General features: G+C 40.1%; 1 long non-coding RNA gene across 1 annotated transcript in view; it reads right to left on the bottom strand.

Annotated features, from left to right (window-relative positions):
- Positions 1-10447: 10447 nt before the first annotated feature.
- The window catches only part of LOC311607257, a 45089-nt gene continuing 34257 nt past the window's right edge, over positions 10448-21279 (bottom strand). The window contains exon 5 of the long non-coding RNA XR_014782576.1: positions 10448-10474. This is a non-coding gene — a long non-coding RNA (uncharacterized lncRNA). The remainder of the gene's footprint in view (positions 10475-21279) is intronic.

Here is a 21279-nt window from a genome sequence, read left to right as displayed (position 1 = left end):
TCATCAAAATTGAGCATATATTTGGATACAAATAAATACCATCAGATATAAGAATGTTAAGACAACACCCTGCATCCTATCTGACCACCAAGGATTAAAGCTGGATATCAACAATAGAAAGTACACAAACTCACAGAGACTCAGCAACTCACTATTGAATAAAGAGTAGGTCAATAAAGAAATCAAGGTGGACATTTAAAACATTTTATAATTGAATGAGAGTAAAATACATACCCAAACTTATGGGACAAAAATGAAGGCATTTCTAAAAGGCAAGTTCATAACACTAAGTGCCTACATAAAAAAAAACCAACTAGAGAGATATCAATAACTTAACATACCTGAGAAGCTCTAGAAAGGCAAGTAAAAATAATAACAAAAGGAGTAGATGGAAAGAAATAAAATACAGAGCTGAAATCAATTAAATAGAAACAACAAGAAAATAAAAAGAATCAATGAAATGAGAAGTTCGTTCTCTGAGAAATAAACAGGACTGATAAAAACTCTGAGCCACGTTAATCAAAAGACACAGAAAAGGATCCAAAGTAATAAAAATTAGAGATGAAAAAGAGAGCATTACAGTAGACATAGACACTAAGGACATTCAAAGAATTCTAAATACAGACTTTAAAAATCTGTATTCCTCCAAACTGGAAAATCTAAAAGAAATGGATGGATTTTTTTGATACATACAATCTACCAAGGTTAAATCGAGATGACATAAGCAATTTAAACAGACTCATAACCCCTAGTAAAATGGAAGCACTAATTCAAAGTCCGTCAAACAAACAAAATCCCAGGGCTACGTAGACTCAATAGAAAATTCCACCAGACCATCAAAGAACAGACATCAATACATATCAAGTTATTTCACAAAATAAAAACCAAACACTGCTCAGTTGTTTTTATGAGTCCGTAGTTACCCTGATACCTAAACTACATAGAGATCCAACAAAGAAAAAAAAATATAGGATAATATCCCTTATGAAAAAATATGCCAAAATTCCCAATGAAACACTTGCAAATGAATCCAAGAACACATCAAAAAAAGCATCCACCATGATCAAGTGAGCATCATCCCAGAGATGCAGGGAGGGTTCAACATATGTAAGTCAATTACTGTAATCCAGCACATTAACAGACTGAAAGGTAAAAGTGTCAGCATCATCTTATTAGATGCAAAACGGTATTTGACAAAATTCAACATCAATTCATGATAAAAATCCTGAAGATGCTAGGAAATGGACAAGCCTTGACATAATAAAGGCAATTTACACCAAGCACACTGATAATACACATTAGTAATATCTAAACAGATAGAAACTCAAAGGATTTCTACTAAATTCAGTAACAAGAAAGGATGCCCACTCTCTCCTTACCAGTCAACATAATACTTGCAGTGTTATCTAGAACAATAAGACAAATGAAGGAGATAAAGAGGATATGAATAGGACAAGAAGAAGTCAAAGTACATTTATTTTCAGATGATATAATTTTATGCATAAAAGATCCTACAGACTCTACCAAGAAACTTCTACAACTGATAAATACTTGCAGCAATTATCCAGATAAAAATTAACATACACACAATATCAATAGTTTTCTTATACACAAATGATATTTGATATGAGAAAAAAATCAGAGAACAATATCTTTTACAATACCTTAAAGAATATCTTAGAGTAATTCTAACCAAGCACGACTTATATAGTAAAAAGATTATGACATTAAAGAAGATATGAGAAGATAGAATGAATTCCCATGCTTATGGATCAGCAGAATTAATATTGTGAAAATGAGCACTCTATAAAAAGCAATCTGTGAAATTCCCTTCAAAATAATTCTTCATGGAAACTTAAAGAGCAACTTTTGGCTTCAGATATAAACAAAAAAACAAACCAAACCAAAATAAAACAAAAAACCCAGGATGGCTAAAACAATTCTGAATAATAAAAGAGATACTGGAGATAGCGCTCTTCCTGGTCTCAGATTGTACTACAGAGCTATAGGAATAAAAACAGCATGGAATTGGCATAAAAACAGACAAATTTGTCAATGGGACCAAATAAAGATCCAGGCATAATTTCATATACTTACAAAAATCTGATTTTTTATGAAGAAGCTAAACACACACACACACACACTGGAGAAAAGACAATATCTTCCACAAAGGGTGCTGATCAAAAAAGGATGGCTGCATGTAGAAGAATGAAAACAGATCCATATTTAACACCCTGTTTAAAACTAAACTCCAAAGGAATCAAAGACTTGACATAAAACCAGATTCCCCGAATCTGGTAAAAGAGAAATGGTGGGCTGGCAATTGGACTCATTTGCACAGGAAAGACTTTCTGAAAAGGACACCAATAACACAGGCACTAAGGCTAGGAATTAATAAACTGAAAACTTTCTGCATGTCAAAGGATACCATCACTTAGAAAAGCAACAACCTACAGAGCAGTTAAAGATCTTTACCCATTCTACGAGTAGAACATCGGGGCTACCCTCAAATCTCATCAGAGAAGCTGCTTCTTGTAATAGATGGGAATTAACACGGACCAGCAGCTCACTGGGTGGGAGACTGAGTGGGAGACTGCAGAACACTCAGTCTTAATAGGATGTCTTCATCAACTGCCTTCCCTCAAGCCGCAGGGATCTGTGCAAAAGAGGAGGTACAAAGACTGTAATTGCCAGACGTGATGGATGACTCCAAGGAAACAGTGTCTTATAGACACCATAGGAAAAGACCTGTAAAGGTTCAAGCCAAACAGGGTGTCAGGACTGGGAGGAGGAGGTAGACAAAGGGGTCCCATTTCTAACCAAGAAGCTACTTGCAACGGATCCCTACTGGAAAGGAAAATACAAGTGTTTCCCAATGAATATTACTAAGTTTATCAAACATACTCCTGAGCAGGACCCAATGCTAAGGAGTAGTTGGCCAACACAAAACTAACTTCATGATTTCCATCTGGGTTCTTTGGCTTTGTTATTGTGTTGCTTTGACATTTTTGTTTGTTTTATTGTTTTTTGTGTGTTTATTTTTGTTTTTGCTTTTGAGAATGTGTGTGTATTTTGTTTTCTATTTTAAAAGAGGGAGATAGAAAGAACATAATAGTTGTATGGATGGGAAGGAGAGGAGGATCTGGGAGAAGTTGGGGAGGGGAGGGGAAAAGCATGATCAAAATATGATAAAAAATTTAAATAACTAGTAAAAAGAGCAGAGCAGAAATAACTGAAATGCAAAAAAGGCAAACAAAAATACGAAGAATATGGAATTGACTCTTTGAAAAGATAATAAATATGGATAAACCTATAGCTACAGACAGGGGGTGGAGGGGAGAGAGAGAGAGAGAGAGAGAGAGAGAGAGAGAGAGAGAGAGAGAGAGAGAGAGAGAGAGAGAGAGAGAGGAGATCCAAATTAATAGCTTCAGCAATAAAATGGTAAATAGTTACAGCACATAGCAATGAAATTCAGAAAATCACTAGGCTATACCTTTAAAAATATCCATTTCTCTAAACTGGACAGTAAAATGAACAGATGAATTTCTGGATACATGTTACCTAGAAAAAGTAAACAAAGATGAGCTAAGGAAATTAAACAAATCTACAACAAGTAACAAAGTTACAGCATCATCTGTTTCATTTCCTGTTGTTGTAATGTTCTGACAAAAGCAACTGAAAGGAAAAGGGGTCGTTCGGCTCACAGTTCCAGTTTGCAGTCCTCCAGGACAGGGAGGTCACAGTTACAGGCCTGATGTGGGCAGTCACACTGCATCCCAACCAGGAACAGACAACAATGATGGTGTGCATGCCAGTGCACAGCTGTGAATAGTGTCAGCCACAGTGAGTGGGCCTCTCGCATCATTTAAGATCATCCTTCACAAATGTTACTAGACGCTTCTCACCAAAGTGATTCTAGATTGTGTCCATTTGAAAATTAACACTAACCATCCATCAGAAGCAATAGTTTAAAAAATTCTTCCAACTAAAATATGTCTAGGCCCACACAGATTCATTGATGAATTATATGCGATCTTAAAGAACTAACAGTAACGCTCTTGAACTAATCTCACAAAAGTGAAAGGAAAAGGATGCTATTAAACTCCTTTTATTTAGCTAGCATTACCACAGCACTAAACCTGGATAAAGATACAACAGAGAAAGAAAAGCTTAGGCCAATCTTCCTCATAACACAGATGCAAAATGTCTCAATAAAATGCTGACAACCAAAATTCAACAATACATTTCAAAAATTGTTCATGATGATAGAGTTGAACATTTTTTATACTAGTCATCAGTTAAACACAAACTAAATCGACTTTGAGATTCTGTCTCACCTCAGGTAGAATGGCAGTCATTAAGGGAACCATGAAAAGAAATGCTGGTTAGAATATGGACAAAAGAAAACTCTGGGCATTGCTGGTAAGAATGTGAACTAGTTTAGTCCCTGTAAAAACAATATGGTAGGCCCTCAAGAAACTAAAAGCAGATGCATCGTATGGCACAGCTAGATGTCTCCCTCATAAACTGCTGGGATTTAACCAGAAGATTCCAATCAGAGAGGGACTTGCACATCAGTGTTTATTGGAGGGCTACCTACAGTAACCAAGTTATAGAGCCATCCCAGGTGTCACTCAACAGCAGACTGGACAAAGATGATATGTTATATATACACAAAATATACATTCATTTGGGGAAGGAGAAAAACAAAACAAAGCAAACATTTTTTTCCTCTGCACTGTTTATTGCATTTCCATGAATTGTAAATACAAAGGACTCCATGTGAAAATACGGGATTAGGTAGGAATGGATAGCAATTTCCTCCATGACACCATCAACGCGACTTCATTCCCAGGCCAGTTGCAGTCAGCAAGGCTTTTTTCCATGTGTTTGAGTGATTCAAATTAATGCTGATATGTCTTGGGCTGTGGTGGAAGCTCTTTTCATACACAATCTCACGTGGTCCTAAGAACTCTTTCTTCACTTCCTAAATAAAGACTTTGAGTTATTGCCAATGAGGAAGACTTGAAGAACAAAGAAACTCTGGAAGTTGGTTGAAGAAAAGGTGACAGAAGATTTCAAGAACTGTAGGTATAGCATGTGCACAGAAATGAGAAGGTAAGAATGAGCAAAGACTCCAGTGGTGTTGGCGTCAGCCATGTGGCCAATTAGGAAAGAGAGCGCCAGGGAGAAGAAGCCAGAGTCACTCCTGAGGGCAAAGTTTCCCCTGTCTAGCCCCAGAATAGAGAATGGCAGAGCTGCTGAGTAAGAAGGAAAGTGGTCCAGGAGCAGGTTCCAGCCCCTGTCTTGGTGTGTTAAAAAATATTGATTCTGACATGGAGAGCTAGTATGATAAAACGTCATTAGCAGTTTGATCTTAGTTTTAAGTCGGTCGAATTAACTAACAAAGAAGTGGAGATTTTAACTTTTGTATGACTTTATGCATTAAAATTGGGGGAGTTCATTTTTGTTGCATTTACCAAATGTTTTGACCCATGATAAGTCAACTTCTATGCCCTCCAAATAAATTTGTTGATAGAGGCAGCATTCTTATGACAGGGATCTGGTTAAGACATAGAGTGGCATTAATAAGATATGGAGGAGGGCCAATATTCTTTCAATTCTTTTAATAAGCCTTCAAGCAAGCTGATGCTCCCTGTCCATGGGATAACATCTTGAAAACATCCTTCCCAGGCTGGACTGAGAACAGACTCCATGGAGGACCAATGCGCCATCTAGGAAGCACTAGGAGAAATGCAGGCAAGATGATGGTGGCTTGGCTTAGCAGGACTCCCCTCCTACGTGCTTCAGTGTCACATGGGAGACTGAGTAACAAGTGGAGCCACTGGGATTTCAAGATGGGTTGGTATGAGGTATGATGGGAGAAGCTTTTGGCATAAGCCTGTGAAAGCACATGCTAATGAGCTGACAGGCTGACTGTGACTTATAGAACTCTAAACCTGTTTGCACCCAGACACCTACGAGAAGGGGCTCAATTGAGGAGGAAATCCCCTTACATGGATTATACATTTTGCACATAGTAAATTGTGATAGTGCATGACTTTTGGGTCAACAAGAGTGACAATCAGAATGACCACAAAAAGACCTACCAACCACTAACTAAGCATCTATCGACAGACCAATACTACACTAATTAAGGTTCTCTGTGGCCTGCTAGGTCACCCATGGAGTCAGGAAATCAAGTGAGCTTAGTCCTGAGCTATCTAGCGATCTCTTGGGAGTTCTAATCACTAAGAATTTTCTCAGGAAGGGAATTAAGTAATGAGAGTTTACAATAAAAATATGAACGAGCCAATACTGTAATAGTGCCTTATGAATGAATAAGATCCTACTCCCTATCATGTGATACATGCTGTATTACTGTGTGGGGGGGGACAGAAAGGGGAAGCAAGAGAACATTTGTGTGTGTACACAACTAGTTTAGAAAACTAGTTTAGAAAAATAACATATGAAACACTGCACCCACATTGCTAAAACAGAAGACCTCTGAACTGGTAACCATGTTTAGCAGATAAAGGTGCTTGCTGCCAAGGCTTACAACCTGAGTTTGGCCCCTGGAATCCATTGATAGGAATAAAACAAAAACTGCAGAATGTCAAAGGAAGAGGGGGGGAAATGGGATGGAGGGCAATGCATCTTCTGAAATATGTTTCAAAGCATAGAATACATGTATTTCTACATAATTCATCTTTGTGTAATGAAAATGTGACTTGACCTTCTCAGTAAACTTATTAACATTTTCTACAATGTATAGCATACAAGTATGCATGAAAGAAATCTCTTTTAAAACAGTGTGCATTTGGAATATAAAACCCAGAGGACCCAAAATGGATGTGACTAGCTTTTATGGTACTGGAAGGTTTTATACAAGAGCCAAAGGAGGGAACCAACCAACAGTCCTACTGTTTTGTGACATCTATGAACCAGAATTACAACCAGCATTAACTGTAAGGGTGCAGCAGTGACACCCATACCTTAGCTGCAACCAACAGTTCTCTAACGGGGCTAAGATCCCCTCAATAGGGGGGAATCCTACTCAGTGCCAGAAACCCAGCCAATACCCAGGGGTAAAGAAGTCATGAATCTTAGCAAAGACACTATTACTTCCATTTTACTAAATTAGTATAATGCCCAACTTCACTCTAAATACCTTTATACACACAGGTCCTATAGCTCTCACCACTTATTAGAAAGCTTCTCTTTGCCACAGATTGACCATTACAGAAAAACTACAACTGGTCAAAAGCAAAGAAGACAGCTGATCTATCTACAATGCAACTTCTGTGCCCAAAGCTCATGGAACATTGAAAGATGGTAGAAGCTGGGGACAAGGGAATCTGATATGATGACGTTTCTTAGATATGACACGAAGCTTCACTCAAGATACCTTGCCTAAACACTACCTGGAAAAGTACAGCACCAGAAGATGTGCTAGCAGAAAGGAGAGATCTCATGGGGCAACCAAGGAATACTGAGAGTGGAAGAAATTGTCTTCCCCAGGGAAGAGCTCCCTAACTGGTTATCCAATATCAAGTGGTCAGCCCTGAAACCATATACACACAAGTAACACTAAGTAGACTCAGCACTTTATGTTTATATATTTAAGCATATAAATAAACTATTACATATATTTAATATAAAATAATAGATTACTATACATTGCATGTGATGTATTTGTTATATACTATATAGTATAACATATTAATCATATTATATATCATATACTATATATATGTAGTGTTATATGTTATATATAATAAAGACAATGCCACTAAAGACAATGCCATGATTTTAAGAAGGAGCAAGAGGGTAGATACAGGAGAGAAATTAGGGAGTGAGGAGAAAAGGGAAGTGGAAAAGTTACATAATTTTTAATTTTCAAATATTTTAAAAGGAATTTCTTTTTCAGTCCACCCTCCTCTACAGACTACACACCCAAAACCTCTGCAAAGACATCCAGCTTGTGCCTCTGACTTGTCTCTAGCAGATACAAGCTACACAAGCAATGCATATGCCAGGCAAATGGAACTTGAGAAGGTCAAAACATCACAGACATTTCTTCCTATGATAAAAATAGCACACACACTCAGTGAGCAAGCAGTATATTAGTGAGCAGTATAACTCCCCTATTTTAATATGTTTACTTCCATCAAACTACTCTTCCAACGTAAAAGAGCTCACATTACATCAACAGCAGTGTCTCCACAGATGGGGGGCTTTACAAGTTTGCAGACATCGCCTCTCTCCTCCAGCACACCTCCAATGATTACGGCTCATGATCTGCTCCGTGGATTCAGAGAGGGTCTTTCCTGTGCTCAGATCAAAGCATGACAAATTAAGTAGTTTGATCTCTGTGTGCATCTGATTGCAAACTGTGTATATAATGCCGTACTTTATAAATATAATGATCCTGTAATAGGCCTGCTGAGCCTAAGTGGGCAGCTGAATGCACACAGCCTTCGAATCTTCATGTTAATTACTTTTGCTCCCAAACTGTGTGTGGTGGGGAAAGAGCTAGATAGAGGTTAGACTCTTGCCTCAACAACTTACCAGGAGGACGTCAACAGTCACTTAACCTCGTACAGTGTCAGTTTGCTTATCTACAAAATGAGGATTAAATATTTACTTCACAGAGTTGCCTTTGTGGCTTAATGAGACATAAAGAACTTATGAAAACTACTTCCTCAGAGCTAAGCACATAATAAGGCCACAAATACGTGCTAATTAATTTCAAATTTGATCCTGAAAGGAAATGCATGTGAGGAATCAGATTACATTTCAGCGGCTGAGGGGACACCTGACACTGCCCTCCCTGAAGCTGCTCTGGTGGGAGCTGGCAGCCTTTGCTGTGAAGTAAATTGTGAGTAACGCTTTAGGCTGCCTCTAACTCTTCGAGAAATGTTCCCTTTAACTTGATCCAGTCAAGTGTCCCCTGGAAAAAGTAATCTATTGCAAGGTAACATGCAAACAGAGGGTTGGTTTTCCCTCATAACAAATTTATACCTATTTCCTATTGTTAGCTGAGTTAAAGACTATGACAGAAAAGAGAAAGTGCGGGAGAAAGTTCTGGATGCTGAAGAGGGGAGTGGACAGCAGCTCAACCCCGCAGAGAGGAAGAGAGGAAAGCATCTGCTTGCTTATCTGTCTTACTCAAGAATCATGTGAGCCCGTGTTGCATCTCTTGCAAGCATGCAACAGGGCCAGGGCCAGGCAGGCCTGTTTCAGGTATGATGCCCTTGGCAGTGCAGGCATGCCAGGAGAAGTACTGGCAGCTGTGCTGTGCCTAAGGCTGTCTGTCCCAAAGCAGCACAATCTCTGCCTGACATCACCAGTTGGCCAATCAGAGCTGCGTGCTCTTCATAACCTTGATTTAACAATGGTGATGAATGGGCCTTCGTCTGCCCTGGCAAGGGAGGAAAACGTAAAGAGAGTCAATACTCTTAGAGGACAGATTAATCATTTTCCAGAAGAGCAGGGGACAATGTAAATGGAATCTGTATAGCTGCACAATGGACTCCCATTGACCTGGGACACCACAACGTGTCCACTCAGATCCTCCATGACATCCTTTTCATATCATCATTTTTCTGACACCAAAGGTCTAAATACGCAAAGTATAAGTGAGTTCATTCAGCTTAAGTGGATGCCAAGATTGCCATTTGCAAAGCATTTCTTATTGACCAGGAGACTTGATAGGATGCTTGATGATCATGAAATAGGCACAGTGCAGCCCATCTGATGGGCTTCTTGTGTAATGTGAGCAGGCAGTGTATGCGAGTTCACGAGAGTTCTAGTGAGTCCAGTGGATGCCACTCCTACAGAGCTCTCAGTTACCCTACGATATGACTACTTTCTGGCTAAGGCATGGACCCGCGTAGTAGTGAAAACAAGTCATCTGTCTTACCCAGGAGTTTTGTGTTTTCCAAAGAGTAGCAGGTAAACGCTTAGGAAAAGTTGAGGAAAAGTAATGAGAATGTCTATTCTTTGTATAAAAATATACATCGAGGTCAACTTTATGAAGACTATTCTATACCTCCAAAGCATACTTGCCAATAGTTCACAAGTAGGTAATTCCAAGTTAGTACAGCCAGAGACACGTGTTAGACTCACTCCACTTGTGGAAAACAGAAAAATATGCAATAAAAATTAAAACATTTGTGATCTACATCTAGTCAAGATGAAAAGGCAGGAACCAGACTTGGGTGGCAGCTATAAGCAACCAAGAGTACATAAAAGAAACAGGAAAATATTGCATCTTAATGTATAAACACCCTCAAAGGAGTAGAAGCATGCAAGTAGAGCCCTTGATCTCCCTAACTTACCATGTGGTGTTTTCATGCTCCTGGAAAGGGATGGAATCCCCAAATGGTCATGCTGAGCTGATATAGAGATGAATGTGAAGAGAGACCAAAGCACTCTAATTTATAGTCCAAGATTCTGGAGTAGAAAAATCCTGCACAGAGAGAGACCTCCGGGTATCTGGAAAGACTTCTCCCCCTTGGATCGTAAACTAAATATTAATTGGCACAAACATGTAAGGAATTACCCACAGCCAGGGAAATAACCATTCAGAAGCAGTGGGGAGAAATACTCTGATGTTCACACAGGGACAGAAATGGTCTCCATACTCAGTTATACACAAATCAGTATTCTCATTACTCAGAGCGGAAGAAATCTCTGTGTGCACGGGTATGTGCATGTGAGTGAGTACATTGTGAGAGAGAAATGGAGGGGGTGCACATAGGGGTGCAGGTATGTGCATCCACATGCACATGGAGCCCAGACAAAGACATTGGATGCTCTGCTCTATAATTCTTTGCCTTCATCCCTTGAGACAGGGACTTTCACTGGGCCTGAAGTTAGACTGGTGGCCAGCAAGTCTCAACAATCCTCCTGGGTCTGTCCCCCAACAGTGCTATGATTACACATCAAAGCAGCCATGCACAGCTTTGCATGAGTGTCTGGGATTCTAACCTGTGCCTTCATGCTCACACACTGGTGCTCTTACCTACTGAGCCATCTTTCCAGTCTAGAAAGTTCTTACAATCCATGGAACTTACATAAGGCAGTCAGAAAAAATTAAACCAAAGGTTAGTTTTGCATTGCCTAACAACACTGAAAAGCAAGCTTCAAAAGGAGCAATCGTTTTTCTACTAATACATCCATGTTCCATAACAGAGTTTAAGATTTATAGAAATTAAGAGACAAAAGAAAAAACATACAATATCTGACATACAATTAAAAAATTCCAGAGCAAGCAAAGCAATTTGAAAATAACAACAGCATGAGGACCACACCCTCCCCCCATAGAAACTGACCAAGACATGACACAGATGTTAAAAGGTAAAAGAATGTCAATGAATTGTGTATAACTGCCTGCTGATGCAGTCAGTGGACATGCAGCCATCATGACTGAAACTTCGGTTCTCTTTGCTTCTCCCTCCCTCCCTAGACACTACTGAAAGGAATCCCACTGTAACAATGAGCGACTTCAGGTTTTTCCAATATCAGCCTCAAATCCCCCAGGGGTTGCCTATGCAAAACAAGAAACAACTCCTAACTAAAATCAATAAGTGAAATAAATTTTACTGGAGAGTAGATTATAAAAAAAAAAAAAAAAAAAAAGGCCACCAAACCAACATTCTGGCATAAAGAGACCAAGACTATGGCCTGGCTGGACTCACTTTTCCCCCGTGACTGGCTGCCTGAATGGTCAGTCCAGCACCTTTGCCCCACTGCATCCTGTGAGAACCTTGAGTTCTCAGTGCCTTGCGTGTGTTCTGGCAGCTTTCTGCCAGCTTGAAGTCTTTAGGAACGCACTCTCCTCCCTCAGATCAAAGCCCCCACAGTTAAGATTACATCGGAATTTACAGCAGAGCATTCTTCCTCTCATGTGGTGGGGAAAGGAAGGAGTGCCACCATCCCCTTTTAAAAGACGATTTAATCCTTCAAGACTTTGTGCTTTTTTAAGTGGACATTTGATGGGCATTTTTGAAGAGCTTCAATGAATTCCATTAAAATGAAACTTAAATTGAATGGAATCCCTTCCTCCTAAAGTGGTTCCATAATATTTATTTAACTCTCACATCAATTAGGGTCTGAGTCACTCTTTTTAGGACACACTTTGGTATGTCTTCTGTATCTTCTGTGGCCTTCATGTACTATCCTAACAATGGGCTGACGGACTCAATAATTGTGGCACTTCCTTAACAGTCAGAATCTTCCTCACCAAGTGGAGCTGGAGCTCTGGATGCTGCTATATGTATTTATCCTTGGTACTTTGCGTTTGTATTATTGAAAGTCTGCTCTGGATACTGTCCAACAACACATTGTTATTTGGGTTTAGCTAACTGAATATGAAAGTATTTCAGAACTATCACCATGGTAGGGCTTAAGTGAAAGAATTTAATTGATAGGTACACACACACAGAGGTGTATGCATGCACACACACACACACACACACACACACACACACACACACACAGGCACACAGACACAGGCACACACACATGCGCACCAGCACAGGCACACACTACAATAAAGAGAAAGCCCTAGTTTCAGAAAAGGTTGAAATTTCATCATAATCTAGAGAGCCTCCTCTGTTATGAGGACAATAGTCTGAGACCACAGGTTCAAAGGTCAAGGTAGAAGCTGGGAAGGTTTGGAACATGCATCTCAGCCCGGTGGCAGCTGCTCCTTGGCTCTCCTCCCAATAGCTTCAGCACTAAGACTGATGGCTAAGAAAACACCAGGGGGTCAGTAAGTAAGAGCTCGCAAAGGGACTACATCTGAATACCGACCAAAAGAAGGAAAGAAATCTTCCCCTGGAAGACATTAAATCAGATCTTCAAAGAAATCCTGTATGCACTCTGCATTTCTATCCACTTTTGGTCATTACTAGTCATCTCACAGGCAGAAAAGGAGAAGCTAAAAACAGCCACCTGAAATATTTCAACGCCCGCAATGTCCTGGGTAACCAGTAACACAGTGACCAAACAAATGACGCAGGGCCAAATTCCAGACACTGAAAACATAATGCATCTTAGGAAAGCAGCAGAGCTCGTACAGCCACGGCAGGGGGTGTTAATAGCACCGTGCTCATTGCCGCTGCTCATAGCTTACTTTGCAGAAATGTGCCCAGCGCAGGGTTTGGAGATAAATGATTCCAGCATCTTTGCTCGCAGTAGCATCAACCAATGCTCCTGATCTTCAACAGGTGGACAGCTAGACAAATTGGTAAAAAAAAAAAAAAAAAAAAAAAAAAAAAAAAAAAAAAAAAAACCAATACTACAGGATGAATGAGAAAAGAAGAAAAAAAATCCTTGTATATACAATGGCATGGCAAATGGTAAAACTGGCATGCTTTTGTAAACCCACCCAGACACAGAGAGTGCAAATGACATACTATTTACATGAAAGTCCATGAAGGAAAATGGAACCTACATGGAGAGAAAGCAAATCGATGGGGTGAGTAGCCGAGGAGAGGATGTAGCTATCAGCTTCAAAAGATGCACGCACACTTTGGAATGGCGGAGATCTGCTGCATATTGATTGGTGGTGGTTATAAAAAATGCACACACTTTCCAAACTCACTTAACTTCACATTTCAAATGGGTATTTTGCTTTGTTGTACGAAATTCCGATTCAATAAAATAGATTTTTTTTTAATGGAATGTGTTTACTTGACTAGGGGAGAAGACTAATATTTAAATATTTCTTTGACAGTCCATTCACAAATCATTTGGAATGGATTAATAATATGAAAAAAATATTTGGCTATATAGAGTCACTTGTGCTCTTTAATGTAAAACGTGTCTATTTCCTCCGAAAGTTGATGGAACATTCTCCTTGCAAGGCCTAAGGTGGTCCAGTGTTAGGTTTTTGTAAAAGAGGGTGAAAGAGGCAGAACTTGCAGAGTTGGTGACTAGGCAGAGTCTGGCCTGTTTTTGATGCAAGACATTATTAATCAACAATCACATGTTGCACAGTGAGTCAGCTTCTCCATTTCTGCTTAGGAGGACTCTTTGATCAAACCATGGGAAATGCTGGGTAGCAGTGAAAACAACTCAGCATCCCATCTCCAACGGATGCATGAAAACAAGTGCATCCATAGCAGCTCTGTGGACACTGCACCCAGCCCTCCCACAGGTCATCTTCCTCTGTATAGGAAAACATCCAAACAATGGACAGTGAGAGACAAGCTCCTCCTAGCTCCAAAGAAGAAGCAGTGGAGCAGAACCCACAAACAGTACCTTCTCATAGAAAACATGAAGACAATGGAAATTTTCATCCCTTCACTCTTCCCTTGGATAACACTGGAATTGATTATATGGCAGGCACAGATAAGCAGCCTAAACATTCCTGGATCATAAGATTTTTGTTATGATCAGAGTTAACTAGTAACCAATATTAGCTGAATGCCCTGCACTCTACTGCATATTTTACATCTATTGAGTTTTTGGTGTGCTTGGCAACCATAAGAGGTGTATTTGATACTTTAAATATATTGGGGCTTGACTATAGAGAGTGAGGTGAAACAACTGTCCCAGAGTTGTATAGCTAACAGTTGGTGAAAAAATTCAAACTCAGCTCCCCACTCTGGGCATTTATTTTGATTTTTATAGTGTTGTTTGTTTGTTTGCTTGCTTGCTTGTTTGAAGACAGTGTCTCTCTACTTAACCCAGGATGCACTTGACATGACTATAATGGCCAGGTTTGCCTCAAACTGCATTAGATGCTCTTGCAGTAGTTTGCTACAGACCTCTGGGAGGACGACAGGTAACTGGAGTTGAGTCTGCTGTCTAAAGCTTTTGTTTTAACTTCAAAGAAAATTCTGGGACATCATTATGAGCTAACTTATCTGACTGAATCCTAAATGATTTTTATGTAAGAAATACTGAAACTAGGAACCCTATTATTCCAGAACCTTACTGCCCAAAATCCAGTCAAAATACCTAAAACCATGCAACTGAGCATCTCTCACCAAGAGGGCTCTTCTGAAAATGGTGTGAAAAAGCTGTATCTTTCCACCTTATTAGTGGTCCATTATCACCCGCATGATAATCAGGCTCTGTTGTCAATGGTAAGTAAAGTAATAACTTCATTTGACTTCACAAGCGAAGTAAAGAGCAACTTTATTCACAGGCTGTCTTATTTCCCTCACTTACGATATATCAAGAAACATTACACACGACATAGGCCTCCTATGTCCCGCAGTCACAAGCATGTGCCCCAACAAGCCCCGCCAAATAATCTCCCCTCTGCTGCCCTCTTACTCTGCTTACCTGCTTCAAATTAGAAACAGGCCTTTGTTTTCTAGTGTGCTAGTGACTGAGTCCACCTGGGCAACCCACAATTCTCTTCCTGTTTTAAGCCCCATGACGTTGATAATATGTACATAGTTCCTTCATAGAAGAACTCAAATTAACATTGACTGAATTTTCACAGTGCAAGGATCTTGGGGTAACTGTGTTAGAAATCTATCACAATTGTATAACAGGTAATCAGTAGGGCAGGCTGAAAAAAACCTTTATGTATCTTTCAAAAAATTTCTTGTGAATATATACTTATCTTTTTTGGAGGGTTGGTTTTTTGAGACAGGGTTTCTCTGTGTAGCCTTGACTGTCATGAACTTACTGTGTAGACCAAGCTGGCTTGGATCTTGCAGAGATCCGCCTGCCTCTGTCTCCCAAGTGCTGGGATTACAGGCATGTGCCACCATGCTCAGCCACTTATCTCAGAGTAAAAAGAATTTGAATGCATAAAAGAAAAAAACAGACACCCAAGGCTACACAGAGAGACCCTGTCTCGAAAAAGAAAAAAACAATATAAGTGCATTTTTATCAAAATATTTTCCACTAGGATAAGGCTGAGTCTAAGGAAGATCTTCGGGTGAAAGATAAATTGCTGCAGTTGGAGGCATGAAATTTTCAGGAATAAAGAATACTTGAATGGGTAAATATAGGAGGCAAATCAAAGTTGACTTTGACTTTATAACATCATAAAGATGTTTTCAGACTTAAAATACCTACAGAGTAAAATGCACATCAAGAGCGAAATAAAAAGAAGAAAGAGACTGAGTAGAGCTGGGTATATTAATAGCCTCACTGTCAGGAAGTTTTAAAGTCCTAAATTATAGCCAAGGGTGGGAATTATAATTTTGAGCACAATTATTAAATAAATAGTGAAAGTGTATGTGATTAGCAATCAATAAAGTGACAGAAATAGAAAATAATCAAAGAAAACATGAGATGAAAGAATAAACCTAGGATCATTATCAAGGTGCGGCACAACCAAAGCTGAAATATTTCAAATACGTTTAGTGTGAGCATGCCAAGTATTCTCATCAAAAGAGAAAGTCTGTAAGAGTGAACGAGACAAAGTATATGCTGGTTAGAAGGTTGAATGACTTTCTCACCACCTCTTCCCCAGAGAGAGAGAGAGAGAGAGAGAGAGAGAGAGGGAGAAAGAGAAGGAGAGAGGGGGGAGAGAGAGAGAGAGAGGGGAGGGAGGGAGGGAGGGACAGAGAGAGACAGAGATAGAGACAGAGACAGAGACAGAGACAGAGACAGAGACAGAGACAGAGACAGAGACAGAGACAGAGACAGAGACAGAGACAGACAGACAGAGAGAGAACAAGCAATATGGTTGTGTTAAAATGATTAAAGTAGAAGGAGAGCAGTATCGGGGTCTGGACAGTCCCCTCAGTACTTTCGAACACTTACTACTCTCCCACAGGCCCTGAGTCTGTTCCAAGCACTTGCATCAGGAGGCTCACACTGCCTGTAACCCAACTTCTGTAGAACTCAAAGGCCTCTTCTGTCCTCACACAAAAGTGGCATACACTCACACAGACATATGCACACATACTTTTCAAAAAGAGAATGGTAATCACAAGATGCCTGCTATGGTGATTAAAATAATCACTTTTCCTGAAACTGTGGCCACTCTTTTATGCTTTGCTTTTGTTTGGTATGGTTTGATAGGTTTTGGAACATGGCCTTATTCTGTAACCTGAGCTCAGCTGGATGCTGCCTTGGTCTCCCATGTATAGGACAGAAGCATTTTAATATGGACTGTGCTGTGACTTTCCCAGGGAAGTCTATTTCTATTTGGCCCATAAAGGAAAGGCTACAACAGATCTAAACAGTCCATCCAAGTCCAGCTTAGTAAATCATTTCGTGGACTGGGGCCACTTACAGGAGCATGGATAGATCTAACTATAGCAATTACTTATTAGCTAACTGACTAATTCAGATAATGAGTTTGATGTAACTGACATATGAATGTACACATAGAAAGCATATATATATATTTGTAGATGAAGCATTTACAAAGACTGTTAAGTTTAACAAACTGGGCATGCAGGGATTTCTGTAAGCTACAACTGGGAGGCTAAAGCAAGAGAATTTACAAGTTTTAAGGCCAATCAAGGATGAATAAAGAGGGAGTTGGAAGCCACACTCCACTGAGACACTGTCTCAGTTAGAAAGGAATGCCAGCCTTTGTGTATGAACACCACTGCCAGAGTTCAGAAATTGCAAAGGATTGGCACCCAGCAGAGAGGAGCTCTCTTATCACACATGAACTCAAGGTGAAATCGATTTCAAAAGATAACTAGGAAATCGGCAAAGTGTTTGAAAAGCAAATATTCCATGTTGAAAGAATACAAGGGTCAAAGAAAATATTCTAGTAGAAATTAGGAAGTATTTTTTTAGGTGAAAATAACTAAATTACAGCACACCAGACTCCACAGGGCACAGAACAAAGTTGAGGTTGTAGCAAATCTTAGCTTTATGTGGTTCATCCGGAAAGAGACTCAGTCTGCGATCCAGTGGGAAAGCTGAGGAAGTTATAAACAAGGGTGGCATTGCCCTGCCCTCTCCAGTTGCCAGTATTTTAAATCTTTGGGTTTTTAAAAAGAATACCTTTCCAAAGCCAGGTATCTGTTAAAGAGCTGATGTTGCTGGATTTAAAATGATGCAATTCACCGTATTCAATCTGAGGGTTTAATCCAAACTTCTGATGGTTTTGAGATTCACGATGCTGCCCTGTGAACTCACAATACATTTTTGTCTTAAGGGCCTTCATATGTAAATATTTTGTACCTCAGTAAGCTATTTGTAAGTATTAATGCATGTTTTTAAAGCTCTTAAAACTGCTGGTTGATAAGAGCGTTATAAATGTAAAGTGTGTGGGGTTTTTTTTTCCAAAACGTTGACAATGTTCAAAATAAAGGAGAAATGAGAGAAACTGAAAAGTGAACTGAACCACACAATTGGAGTGTTTGCTTCCTGACTTCAGTCTTAAAGCAACCTAGACTTCCTGGAATAAAGATAAGGGTGGATGTAAAACTGATGTCCCAATATATTCTGAAACCAAGGTAAATGGCTGAAGAGACAAAGGAAGTTCTTAAATAAAACAAGCAACCATGTTTTGAAAAATTCATAATAATGATATAGTGGATATCAACCTGGCAATTTTTATTCTTCCTTCACAATTAGTTCATTTTGCTATCAACTAATACCATGGTATAATAGCCACTGTGTCTCACGGTGCGTCTACCTAAACTCTAGTCTAAAGAAGCCAAGGAATGCTTTGTGAGCATCTAATTTAGGGGATAACATTAGGGAGATTGGGTCCCTTCTTTAGAAAAACCTTTCTGATCACAAACATCATCCAGCTCCACAAACTGAAATAAGTGGGAGGGAAAGCTTTCTGGTCCAAGTAAAGGCCTTGTATAGATCTGGAGATAAGGCAAGGCGAAAGACCCAAGGGAAGAAGGGTCCCTGGGAAGGATGCTTGAATAAATGCATCAGTGAAGAGGCTAAGGTGAAGCAGTAGGAAATTACCCAACACACAACCTTCAGAGGCCATGTCAAAGTGTGGTTCTCTTCCCACTGAGAAAAGGAAGCTAGGAAAAAGTTGAACAGGGAGATGACATGGCAAACCAGCATTTCAGAGCCCGCACTCTACCTCTCATGGCCTGGGAAGTCTAGACTCTAGTATATGAGTTATGAGCTAGTGCATCACTGGAGGTGAGTCCATGGCAGCCTGCTATGACGTTCGACAAATCCCATTCCTCCTAAGCCAGTTTTTTCCCTCAGTATAACCCCTAAATTTTTTTTCTAGCTTCTCTTGTTCATGGAGCAGCCTCCTTGATGAATGCATCTTCTTTCTCCTGGGTCACCACTGCTTTCTACAGAGGGGTTCACGTTCCATCTCCCTGCGTCCTTAAGACTTTACCATATCCTTGTTTCTCAACAGTACACACATGCTAGTCTGTCTCTGTCTCTCTCCTCTGTCTCTGTCTCGCTCCTCTGTCTCTGTCTCTGTCTCTGTCTCTGTCTCTGTCTCTCTCGGTCTCTGTCTCTCTGTCTCTCTCTGTCTCTGTCTCTCTCTGTTTCTCTGTCTCTGTCTCTGTCTCTCTCTGTTTCTGCCTCTCTGTTTCTCTCTGTGTCTCTGTCTCTCTCTGGCTCTCTGGCTGTCTCTGGCTCTGGCTCTGGCTTTCTTTCTGTCTCTGTCTCTGTCTGTCTCTGTCTCTCTGTCTCTCTCTCTCTCTCTCTGTCTCTCTCTGTCTCTCTCTGTCTCTCTCTGTCTCTCTCTCTCTCTCTCTTTCTCTCTCTCTCTCTCTTTCTCTCTCTCTCTCTGCCACAGTTGCCGAAGCAAGAAAAAGTGGCTTGCATTTATCTGTATTATCTCTAGAAAAAGCATAGGCAAGATTGTGTACAAAGTTTTTCCCTAAGTGAGTTCTGCTGAAAAAAAAAAAAAAGAATCCACAGCTTATGGGTGGTTATTTGGAGAAATCCCACTTCTCAAGTTCTACTTAAGGCCCAAAGACACTGTGTTGATATAAAGAGTATTTTAGAATGGCATTTAATGATAAAAATCCAAGTCATTCCCATTTGGCTTCCACAGTTCCTGAGTGTAGACAGAGGTTTCAGTAGTGAAGCATGCCTTGTTTGACTTCTGCACATGCTTGTGCAGACCAAATACTGCCCAGTGCCCACAAACTCAGCTTGCCTGGTCCTATTAGAACAGTTTTCAAGGCATCAGCAAAGCATGCCTTGGCTCATGTGTAACAGCGTTCCTGGTGTGGTTACCCTACTGAACTGTTGACCAGTGGTCTTATGAAGCAAAGGGGTTTCAGAAATCTGTCTTCTGAAGACATGGCTTGCTGAACACGATCATCTGTGTTCATTGTGTGTCCATGAAATTCTGTGTCATCTGGAAACTGGATGAGTTAACTGGAAACGCACTTTCAGCTGTTGGGGTATATATATTTATACATAATGAGGTATCTTATGTAGGGACCCTAGTCTAAACAGGAAACTTAGTTCTATGTATCATATATGCCTTATACACATAACCTGAAGGAAATTTTGTATAATAGTTTGGTTCATTCCTTTGTGTGTATGGGTGGGGTGGGAAGGTATACATGTGTGTGATATACATGCCAATGGATACTTGAGCCTGGCGAGGGCACAGGAAGATATCTGATGCTTTTCTCTGTAACTTTTTTCCTTGAGACAGGGTCTCTCATTATACCTGAAGCTAACCCACCTGTCTTCACTTCCCTGAGTGGTAGAGTTACAGAGTTGGACAGCCACCTTCAGCTTTTTTTTAATGTGAGTGCTGGAATCCAGAATTAGTTCCCTGTGCAAGTGCTCTACCCTCAGGGCTAACCCTCCAGCTCCTCCCTGCACTCAGCCTTGCTGCATTACAGGTCAGGACTCAAAGAACTTCACACTTGAAGCACTTTGCACATCAGATTTTGAGGCCAGGGTGACTCAGTCTGTTAATATCAGTAACCAATAAATCAATGGCATACTTTGTAAACTTGAGCTTTGGAGCCAGTGAAGAGGCTAAATTTTATGATATTTAAGGTGAAAATTAAACCAAATGTGGTAACAGCGATCTACAACCCCAGGGCTAAAGCCTAGAGCCTGTGTGTATAGGTGCAGATCTAGGCTTTAATGACAGCAGCTAACATATTTTGAATACATTAGGGAAAGCACAAAGCCCTCTAAAGTTATACATTTTGCTCATTTTTACAGCTGTCCTATACATTCCTTGTATTGTTATATAATAACCATGAAGTTAAAAAGATGGTAGGTCACTCTATATCTCAGACAAGGACACGGCATCAATGATGGGGTTAGGAATCCAACCATGGTGTGTCTGGTTACCTAAGACCTTAGTATCCAGTTTTAAGCAGGACTAAGCACACCCTCTCCTAAGGTGGCCTGACAAAGCAG

Source organism: Acomys minous, assembly GCF_964271855.1.
Source record: "Acomys minous genome assembly, chromosome: 10".
Lineage (NCBI taxonomy): Eukaryota > Metazoa > Chordata > Mammalia > Rodentia > Muridae > Acomys > Acomys minous.
Note: the sequence above shows the minus strand (reverse complement) of the source record. Positions and strands in the feature narration are given on the sequence as shown.